Source organism: Cucumis sativus, chromosome 2, assembly GCF_000004075.3.
Source record: "Cucumis sativus cultivar 9930 chromosome 2, Cucumber_9930_V3, whole genome shotgun sequence".
In the NCBI taxonomy this organism is placed as follows: domain Eukaryota; kingdom Viridiplantae; phylum Streptophyta; class Magnoliopsida; order Cucurbitales; family Cucurbitaceae; genus Cucumis; species Cucumis sativus.
In genome coordinates, this window is record NC_026656.2 from 4,026,180 (window position 1) to 4,038,470 (window position 12,291).

Genomic DNA, 12,291 nt, shown 5'->3' on the forward strand with positions numbered 1-12,291 from the left:
GGCTATTTATAGAGACGAAGAGGGAGGTGCCCCTAAGGTTTCTAGTGTGGGATCGGAGCCGGGAGGAGTGGCCTTAGTGAAAATAAATAAAAAATAAATTTACAAAAGTAGCACTTTTCTTTTTCAAGACGTACATTTTTTACCTGTAAAATTGTTTTTCTCCATCAAACTAAACTAATCATCCACATTTTTCTAAAATATTAAAATTTTAATTGTTTTATGTTTTCAAATTTTTCCCATTTTTACATAAAACCTTAACTATATTGTTTATAAAAAAAATTATGAATCACCATTCATTTAGAACAAAATTGGTTAATCCACGACAAATTGTACCAAAAATTCTAAAAAATCGATAATTTTAGACTTTTTTTTTATACAATTTTATCTGAAATCAACCAAATCTTTTATCTAATTTTTGTCAATTTTTTATTATAATATTGTTAAATTTTATGTAAAAGTGTTGTTGTTAATAAGATTTATAAGTTTTAAAAAATATACTACAAACAAAAATTGTGACACTTCTACAGTAGAAAATAGGAATGGGGAGTGGAAGAGGAAGTGGTGAGCTTGGGAGTGGGAGTATCAGAAGTTTTATGAATAGTTAAGGGGGTTATTTGCAAAGTTTTCTTTGCACGTGGCAGTGAGGCGAGAGGAGAACTTGGCACGTCGAATTTTTACTTGGCCTAAAATGGAGCATATCATATGGAATATATCTCTAGTTTTTTCTTTTGCATATCTGCCCCTTTCTCAAACTTTATTTCTCAAAATCACCCATTTTGGTATTATGTCATTTCTTGATGTATAAAAAACTAAGATACAAATACGTTAATATACTAGTAAAAAATACGTGTATTTCACGAATTTTATTAGTAGTATTTTAAAGCACAAAAGAATGAAATATAACCGACTCTTACACGAGAGTTCCACTTTCATTGCTTAGTAATAATTATTACTTGCTAAATAAATATTATTTAATAACTCATGCAACAAAAAGAGTTTTCAGTTACACCTTATTAAATCCATAGTTCAACTATCAATTTTTAACCAAAAATTCAAAAAAAAAAAAAACTTTAAATTACTTCTAAAAATTACATTAAATTAGTTTATTGAAAGGTGCTCTAAAATTATTAACATTGCATTAAAATCATTAATGCAAAGATGACCCTCCGATTTCCTCTTCAACGTGGATGGGATTTTGGGAGGAGAACCATTTTTTAAAATCATTTAATTAATTATTGAAATATAAAAACCATATAACTAATTGTAATTTTTAAAAAATGCAATTGAGACAACAAAGTTATAACAAAAATAAAAGAAAATATGATTTTATGGATATATTTCTTTTAATTTTTTTCATTTAGTTAGCTAGTAATTATAATATTTTTATGAAATTAAATAAGGAGCTATAAGTTTAAGGTTAAAATTCATGTTGAATATATATAAATTGACATTTTCATATAGGGTAAAATTTTGAAATTACTTACAAATTATAGCCAGATTTATCAAATTGTTTATAGTCTATTTAAGTTTTTTGCTATCAATGGAAATTTTAAAAAAATTGATTGATGTCCCTGGTTGTTTTTTATATAAAAACAAGTTAGATACTTCATCTTAGCTATCTAACATATATATGTCTGTCATGTATTTGATACCGATTCTTTGCACACTTTAAAGTATTTGTGCTTCATAACTTTCATTCATGTACAATTTTCAGTCCACATAACTGAAGTACATTACTATTAATTCTCTCATTTTGAAATAATTAGATTTTTTTTCTATTGATCATGCATATTTTAGAAAAAAAATTATATTCACGTATCAATTTTTTCATAAATATTTTTATACTATTATAAGTCAAAAATCAATATAAGGGATGAACCAACATTTTCATTATATCAAAGAAAAACAAAATAAACAACAAAGTGTCACTAATTTAAACATCATATTAGCTTATTTAAAATTCTAAAATATTTATTTATTCGATGGTTTTATAATTTATTACCATGTTTTCTTTTCAAACAGTAATCATTAAATAAACCCTCTATATGATCAAAATAATATGCATATTTTGTCAAACTTTTGTATTATGTAAGAATACACATTTAAATAAATTAAATATGTAATTTAGTTTCTCAATTAGTTTTTTTAAGTTTTTTTAGGGTCAAAGCCTTTAAATCAAAACTATACACAATTATATTACTAAAATAAACTAAAAATTATGGTGGCAATTAATTAAGAACACGATATTTTCCCTTTTAGGTTAAATATTCATCTATTATTCAACTACTACTATTAGTTGATTAATTATGCTCATGTTAAACTTGTTATCACATCAATAACGTAAAGTTGAAATTAAATTGTTATTTGTGAGTGTATCAATTTAATTGTAGATACCTTAAGAGTGGAACTAATAATAATGAGAAATTTTGATGGTTGAAAGTAGGAGTGAGATATATGCAAGGTAGACGTCTTTGAGTTCTCTAGCTTGCATATATCTCACCACACTCGTCACATTAGATTATCACAGTTTTGCATAATATTTTATTAAAGCTTGTTGTCGTCAGACAAGATTTTGAGCATTGTTTTCAAGTTTGAGATGTACGTGTATAATCATTGGTGTCAATAATTGTTATCCATATATTTGTATTCTCTCCTTTGTGTTTATTTAATTGTTATAATTTGTTTCAAAATTTTCTTTTAGGATTTGATTATTGGATATCTGTATCATTAGATTTTCTGAAATAAACTGTTTTAATTGTTATAAAGTGATTCTTTTGGGTAGAAAGTTTTCTTCGAGAATCAACTCTCATCCATTTTTAATTAATAAAATATTTTTATTTAGTTTTACAATTTGTATTATCACCTTACGTTGAAACTTTCACAAGTACAAAATACTTTGAGTTTTAACCCTCTATATATCACCATTATCCATCATCATTCGCCTTAATCATTGGTCGGAGCATGCCATAAGCATGTATGTAAGACATTTCACTAGGCACAACTTGAGCCTAGATCAACGTCGAACAACTTGGTACATAGACTTGCATTCCTCTATATGATCTCTTTTAGTTTGAAAGTATTGTGTTTCTTGTTTAAAATCTTCCCAATCTTATTAGTTTTGTTGCTTTAATGATCTCATTTACTCACAACCTTAAACTTTCATAAACATGTCAGTTTAGACACTTCAACCCACATATATTTCATTCAACGAATATCGTATGTAAATCATTTATTATGATCGCATTTGAAAATCATCAATGTATTAATTCTCAAACATGTGTAACCTTTTAGAATCCGTTTGACCCTCAGATTATGAATGATAACCCACTTCATGTTTGCTCCAAGGATTATCATAATCCCTAGGATTATCGTATTTTATTTTTTTCTTATTTCTCGCTCCCTTCTTTCACTATTCCCCACATCCCCAAACATAGATTATAATAACCCAAATTATAAAAATTTGCACCCTAAAGACACACTATAATAACCCACAAACTATTAGAACTCACATACTATAATAACCACAAATTATGATAACTCACTCTACGTTCAAAATGCTCCCTTGTATTACACAAAATAGACAATAAGAGTAAATGTCCCAAACAATTCTTTTAAATATTCAAGTGGTTTAGATGAGGTTTTCTTGAATAGAACATAATAGTTAACATAAATTGACAGACTTGCAAAGTTAAATTTAAATGGATTAAATTTGTAAAATTTATAGGTATAAATTGATATTATATATATAAAACAAAGTAAGAATGCTTTTCTCGTGCATGCATTAACTTATATATAAATTAGTTTGTTTTTTTTCAAAAAGAAAGTCAAAGAAGAAAATAATTAAATTTGAGAAAAAGAAAGAAATAAAGAGAATGAAAGAGAGAAAAAGCATTGGGGAGAGAAATGCATGGCTAAGAATGCACTTTGGAAATTGTGATGCCTTTTATTTACTAAAAAAACGAAAGCCTAGTACGACATGTCGACAGCGGCTAAGCACCTGATCCGCCCTTCCGTTTGTTCCGCTTCCTTTACGTTACACGTCGAATCGATGCCCCTACCTTTCCACTCTACCGCCTGCACTTGCCTCCCATGCACCCAAATACTAACCTACCATTTTAAACAAATTTTTAATTTACCAAATTGCAACAAAACCCATCAACTTTTCTCAATTTTCTAATTACCCCTCTTTTCCTTTTTTTTTTCTTTTTTCATTTTTAAAAATTGATTCATCCTATAAACTATCATCCTTGTACTCGCTAGGAGCGATCATCGATCGTTTAAAGTCAGTTTTTTTGAAAAAACTGACCTTGAGTAATCAGTTTAGTAGATTGGCAAACCAACTTCAACTTCGACGAGTAAGGATTAGTCGGTTTAGCACTTCAAAATATTTTTTAGAAATTATTTGATTTGAAACATTCTGAAATAGACTCTTCTTGCTAGCCAACTGACCGACTTCGGTTTGATCGGTTGGCTCGATTTTTCGATCTATCATACTCACCTCTAGTACTTATAGTTATTATGAAGGTTTTTAAGTGAGTTTTTCTATAAATAAAAAATTGTGGAATGACTTTATACTAATAAAAATATTTGTTAAACAATAATATTGATTTCTGTATTTTTAAATTTGTAGCAATTTAGTTTTTACGCTTTAATATGCGACTAATTAGTTAATGTAATTACAATTTGTAATGATCAATTTCTTGCATAGGTAATTTTATTTTATCACAAGTTCGTGTCGTTTTTTTGTGACGTAACAACTTAGTTTCTTTATAGTATATAAATAAATTTGGTAACCGAATTAGTCTATCAACGTACACGTGAACGAAATTCCATTAAATCATACAAGTATATCTCAATATAGAGACAAGTTGATCAAAATTACAAAGTACAAGAATTAAGACCTAATTTGGTAACTATTTTGTTTTTTGTTTTTATTTTTAAAATTAATTAATTTCATTATATTTTCATGTTTTACAATGATTTGCATCTTTCTTAAATACAATGGTTACTGACTAAAGTTTCATGGCTAAATTATTACTTTTTATGATGCCTCAAGGACAACGTCTTTTCAACTACATTGTCTATGCTAAAAGAAGTCGAATGAAGGCTTTACCCACACTTTTCTTTAAGATTTTTTAACATTTTTTTACGTCGGTAAAAACGTTCTATGATTTGAATAATGAGTGTCTTAATTTATCAAATTAGGTTTAAATCGCATGCATGACTTAAGTTACTGTTAATTTTGAGATTTCCCTCTTAAAACAAAATAAGTAGATAAAATTAAAATTATTTCTCCTCTCATGAAACAAATTTAAATATGAATATATTTTCAAAACAAAAAAAAATAACTTGTATAAGTGTAATAATAACAATAATTTGTAATTTAACTAAAAGAAGTTAATATTCCAATCTTTGGCCTATTTGCCCATTAACATTACATTAGTAACAAAAATAATTAGCAGTCAACTAATTTAAGTCAAGATTCCATGAGAATTGACCTATGAAAATAATTTATATAAGAACCATACAACAACAAAAAAAAAAAAAAAAAAAGAGGCAGAGATGACAAATATTGTTGAATGTATATATTTGTTTATTTAAAAAACACAATTATTAAAAGGATTAAATTTTGTCTTGTTTATATAATTTTCTTATTTGGGGTGCAATTTTATAATAATGTAAATTAATGGCATCCTCTTGGGCACAGACTCAGCACCCACTTGGCTATACTTTTAACTTATTTACATTCAATTATTATTATCATGGGATTTTGAGATAAGAATCTATTCTATTGGTATCATTTTTAGTTTTCTTTTTCTCTATAATTTTCTCACTTATTTTCTTTGTCTTTTTCTTATATTTTATCATTTCTATAGCTTTCTAAGTTTTTGTTGGTAGTATAGCCTTTTTTTTTTTTCTTGTGTTTTATAAACATAATATTTTTGCAAATTTTGTATTGAAGTTATGCAAATAGAAGTAATTACTAGTGACAAGTAAGTGGGGTTGGGAGATATGAACCTCTTATCGTGTTAGAATGAGTGTACATCAATTGTCACTGATAAATACATTTTGATGTATGATATTTATCGATCAAATATTTGATAGAATCATCTGTACTTTTTAAATTAGATCAGATATATGTGGATAAACATAGAATTGAACTTGCCAAAGAAATTGAAGGAAAAAGTTGAATGCTGGTAAACATTATTGATCAAAGCATAAAAATATTTGATGGAATCGTATGTTTCCAAATTAGAGATGTATGTGGTTAAATATAGAACCGAACATGCCCAAAAAAAGGGAAATGTTGTTAGACATTATTATTGAAAGCATTCAAATTTCAGTTCATGACTTTTAAATTTGTATATATATATATGTTAGTGAATATTCAAATTAGCTTATCCGTACTTAGATTAATCTCACGATACAATTCATTTGACTGTACAATATTTGAATGTTAAAGAAACTCATATAAAATTAATTTTTAAGTAGGTAACAACATTTCTATTGTATTCTACAAAGAAACGATTAGTTATTAGGATAGGATAGGTAACAACATTTCCATTATTTTTATATTATAAAATTAATAATTTTTAATTATGCGTTCAAAATAGGTCTTTTATATATACATGTATATATTTATATAATATTTATAATGGAAATCATTTTAAATTTCTTTTTATTTTTAAAATTATTTTTAGTATCCCTACAAATAATAATACAATCATTATAAAATCGAGTGGAAACTTCACGTCTCATCCCACAATTTAATATTCTCAATAAACTATTTTAACAAATTTTTAATAGCATTATTATTTTCATAGTTGACCTTTCAATTTATAATTGAATCATATTATATCTTTTATGTTGATCATATATTGACTGCATAAAAGTTTAGAGATAATATAATATTAAGATATTGATGCTTGTACACAATACAACATATATATATATAATATAATATAATGATTTGATTTTTCATTACAATAATTGACCAATAGATTAAAGATATACACAATAAAAGGAAATATTTCCAAAAGTTGATAAAGATGCCAATGAAAAATCTAAAGAAAATGGATACAGAATTAGAGTATTAAAAAGCATAATGCTTTAGAATTGAGCTTAGCCTTCTTCAACCAAAAACAAAAGAATTTAATGTTCTTTGGCTGAAACTTTATTGATGGAGCAATCTATAATTAAGTGAAAATAATTTGGAAAAAATATATATAAAGAGTGGTCGGTTTGGCCTTGAATAATTTTCACTAAATCAGTAACTACTTAAATATATAATTAGATAATCAAATCATATATTTTTTTCCCTTCTCTTTTAAAAAAAATTATAATTTCATACGCTAACTTCATTAGTTTAAGTTTAATATCATGTGTTTAAGTAAAATGATGAAAGTTATTCCATGGGTTTCAATGTTAACATTAATTTAAGCATAATTTAATGAATAAGGCATATACTCGTTATCATCTCAAAGATTATTCGTTCAATTCTATAACTTACACATGTTCAATTTTTTTCTCTTTTTAATATATATAACAATAATTTTAACTTGTATGAGTTAAAATAGAATGTTAATTATGTCAATATATATGATCACAATTGATATAAAATTTGTACTTGCAACGAAAAAGTTAGTGATTTAAATTCCGTTCGAAAAAAGAGAATCAATAATCAAACCTTTTAACCTTATTATAAAAAAAACCGTAGATTAAATTTATATGGTGCAACTTTGTTAAGCTTACCGCTTAAAATATATATTAAATTATACATTAATTTAAGTACCATAAACAATAAAATTATACTTGTTTATTTTCTAAGGAAAAACCATGTTAATAAATTAATGAAATATCTTCAATTAAGATCTCAAGATGTTGAATAATAAAATAAGATATTTAGACAATTATTTGGGTAAGAACAAAAGAGTGCCTAATCCATATTTGGATTAGGACATTGGAGATGCAATAATATATAAGAATTATTGGATTGAATATATTTAGGTTTGAATAATATACTCTTTCCTTAAGGTTTGGGAAAATATTAAGTATCACATAAAGTGACAAATTTAATACAATACTTTATGCTAATGGAAATAATTGAATATGAGCATGCTTAATTTGGTGACATTTTCTTTTTCTTTGGGGCTATAAATGCCCATGTACTTGTTTGTAGTTTATATTTTAAACATAAAATAGTGGAAGTCATGTTTAATTAAATAATTTATAATTAATAGATCATTTTATAGGTGTTTAAGAATTTATAATTATAGGTACTTGTTTGTGTTTTGCTGATGATTTGATGATTTTTAGTGTTGGGGATCACACCTCTTTAGTGTTTATCCAATACGTTTTGAGATAGAGATTAGTTGAACTTGGTATCAATTATGGTAAAAGTTCAATGATCAATGTTGGCATGATGTCTATTGGTTAAGGCTGAAAGCTTACCACCTCAAGCGCAAAGGCATTAGATGAGAGTGTCCAAGGTGCTCCTGTCCATCCTCTTCATGTGATTAATTTGGATATTCGGATGGAAATTTTTGTGTTGTTCTAAGAAGGAGCTATTACTTTGAGAGAAGTGTGTGAATTGTTCTTTTAAAACCTTTTTCTTTTAAGTTGTGTGTTGTGTTGTTTGCCTTTTGAATTAAGTAGTTGTTTTGTTCTGTTGATTTTTGTTTTGTTAGTATCTTGACCTGACCTTAGGCTGTGATATCCCTCTTTCCATTTTACATTAAGTACTTTTGCAAAAAAATTGTATAGTTTTTACGATGTTACTAGTTAGATTTAAAAGGAAATTAAAATTTTAGTTAATATTGATAAAATATAATTATATAATTAGTGGGTTACAATAATTGACCACAATACTTCCATAGTTATTTAATTTTATAGAAATTACAAATAGATCTTCCACTATTATATTCTCGATATTTAATGTTAAAGAAAAATGCTTTAATCCTAGAGTGTATTAGTAACTACGAGGTTTGTGGTTCAAATTTTTTTATCTCTAATTGTTGTACTCAAAATTATTAAAAATATTTATAAATATAACAAAATATCATTGCCTATAAATGATAGACACCGATTATAATTTTTGATAGTAAAATTTTGTTATATTTATATATAAGTTGTTCATTTTGTTATATTTGAAAACAACTAAAAAATATTAAAAAATAATAAATAAAAAATAATTTCTAGATTCTAATGTGTTTCAAACCTTTAAAATAAAATAAATAGCATAAACTCAGCTCAAGTAACATTTATATGTTTTTGAATGAGAAAATGTCTCATACTCAAATCTGTCACGTAAACTTATACTAAATAAGACATTTTCAAAAGAAAAACCTTTAAACTAAATTTATATTAGAAAATTGAAATGTTTAAATGTTTAGTTTTGTTTTTCAAAATATTGTTTTAACAAATTGGAAAATCATTACAAACCAAACATATCATCCAATTTTCTCAATTACTTGAACATATTTCCATTTTGAGAAAGTGAATTTTTTTTTTTTTTTCTTTTGGAAAAGAAAAGCATCTTTACTCCATTTTAAATCTAACATCTTTCTTAAAGCTTGATTTTGGTTTGGCCTTATGGTGTTAATTAATGAATTAAAAAAGTAATTAAATGGTTATTAAGAAGTTGATTTACAATAAATAAAATATCATTATTGCTCAAACCCCATAATTAAGGAAATAGGATTAAAAATGTTCAATCATCCAATCCTTTCTTCTCTAATGGCTCCATGAGTTGTTTCCAACTAATTGAAGGAATAATATCAATAATCACTTTAGGTTTAGGTTTATTTTTAAAAATTTGTTTTTAGTTTTTGAAAACTAGATAATTTATTTTTAACCTTTTTTTTTTACATTAATTTGAATCTGGATTATCGTTGAGCTTCAGCTCAATTTCTCAAAGTCGTATCAATGACCATTAAATTATGCTTATTTTGAAATAATTATAAATTATTTTAGTGTAAAGTAGGACGGTAGATTTTAACCACAGATTGTCTTCAATAATGCCAGTTGATCAACTGAGTTTTCTTGTCGATGTTATAATTAATTAATATATAATTCACTTCAATTTGATAAGCTTGCAAGGGAAAATGATCTCTTATGTATAGTCAATTTATTCCTTATAGAAATAAAGTGTAGTGATCAAACAAAAGAAGAGAAAATGAATGTTTGTTTGTCAAAAAGAAAAAGGAGAAAATGGATTGATTTTGATTTATAAATTGTGTCCTAAAAAGGAAATAAAAGGACCATTTAATTACATTTATAAATTGATTTCTTGTAATTTTTTTTAAAATTCATTATTTCAATAGAAAAGGATGTTACAATTATTCATAAAAGAACAAAAAAATAGAAACAAAAATCAATTAGTTTTTTAAAAAATCTACTAATTTTTTTTAAAAATACTCAAATTAATTTTAACATAAAATTAAAAAAATAACCACAAATAAATTTAATTGCTGAGAATATAATTTGCTCGAGCAAAGTGTTAAAAATGGGTTTCAAAACATTTTGTTAGGCACAAACAAATTTTTCTCGTTTGAAAAGGAAGAGATTCATTATCGTCAGATAGAGTAATTATCATTGATATCAAACAAGTCATGAAAATAAGTTTACGTCGACAATAGACAATATTATACCATTTTTCGATCCTTTTGTTTTACAATGTAAATCAAACTTCCATTTTGAATCATGTCATCGAAATCACGTTAATTTCGTAATATTAGAAAGAAAAAGCAGTGATTGGGGGATAAAAGTGTCAATTCTCCAATGGTGAGAGAAGTTTATGTAAAGAGTGTCATTTCAATCCAGCTGCAAAGGCAGCAAATCAATCCATATCACTTGAATATCCAAAAGTGTTTGTTTTGCACAAAGTATTTGAAATAAATTTTGACATAAAATCCTATTTTATTCATCACACATCTTAGGGTTTTTCTTTTCTTTATTTGATTTATAAGGCCTTTCATTGGTGGAGGACCATCACCAATCATTCTACAACTTGCCCGTACGTTTCCTCCAATGGTCAATACTTTCATCGATATTTATATTAAAATATTTCAAACTATTTGTCGTATAGTGACGTTTGTTTTTGAAATAGTGACAACATTTTGAAAATTGAAAAAAAAAAAGAATAGTTTAGATCATATTAAAATTTATGAATTTTGGTGAGTATTCAAATTTGAAGTCAAAATCAATGTTTGATTGACGTGTAAAAATCATTTTGATATGAGTTTATTTTAAATTAAAAGTTAAGAAAAAGTATTTTTTGGTATTGAAATATACTCATTTCTTAAATCTAATAGGCAACTTGCAAAATGTTTGTCCCTAATCCTATATGATTTGAAGTTATATTTAGCAATATGCTAATACACATACTATGTAATTATATTTCTTAAAAGTAAAATTAGAAAATAGGATCAAAATGGTTATTTAAAAGGAAAAAATAAGAACTAAAATATTCATTTTAAAAATCACAAACAAAAGTAGAGTATGATTGAAAGTTAAAACACTAAAAATATAAATATTTTGGAAGCTAAGGATCAAAATGATCTTTTTTTTTAAGAACAAACAAAATAGAAGACCTAGCTAGAAACAAGAGCCTCCTCACACAACAGAGAGGAGATAGAAGCCAAAATCGTCATTTCCTTGAAAACGTACTATAAAATCTTTCAAAAAAGAGGAAGACCAACAAGAACCCAAAAAAGAATTCCAAACGGTAGAAACTGGCTAGCAAGTGTGCAACCTGAAAAGGTGAAATAATTTCTATGTAGATATTGCTTTAGTTAAGCCCTAGAGGAATAGCTAAAAAAACAAAAAGATAATTAACTAAAGCTTTGTTAATCCAATTTTTTGAACTCATCTACGTCGGGAGAGCGCTTAGATAAGTAAATTTATTAAAATTCTATAACACTCTAAGAATCTAGTACTTTAATAATCTAGAAGACACTCTTACTAAATCTAGTACTTTTTTTAGTTATAAACAAAAACTAAAAGTAATCAAGCTTCTTTTGAATTGTATTTGAATCTAATGAAAATGACCAACCTCTGTAGAAGTAATTGATCCTATATCAAATTACTAATCTCGTTTATGAATATATCAAACAATCTTCATATAATATCTAAAAAGTTAATAACTTACCTTTGCTTGGAAAAGGTCTTGGAAGAATATCCTAAATGACAACTACCTTCTCCTTTTATACCGAGGAGAAAGATAATCGGTAGATTTGAAACTTTTTTTTGCATGAACAAATCTTTTTTAAAAGATAAAAGATACTTAGAAAG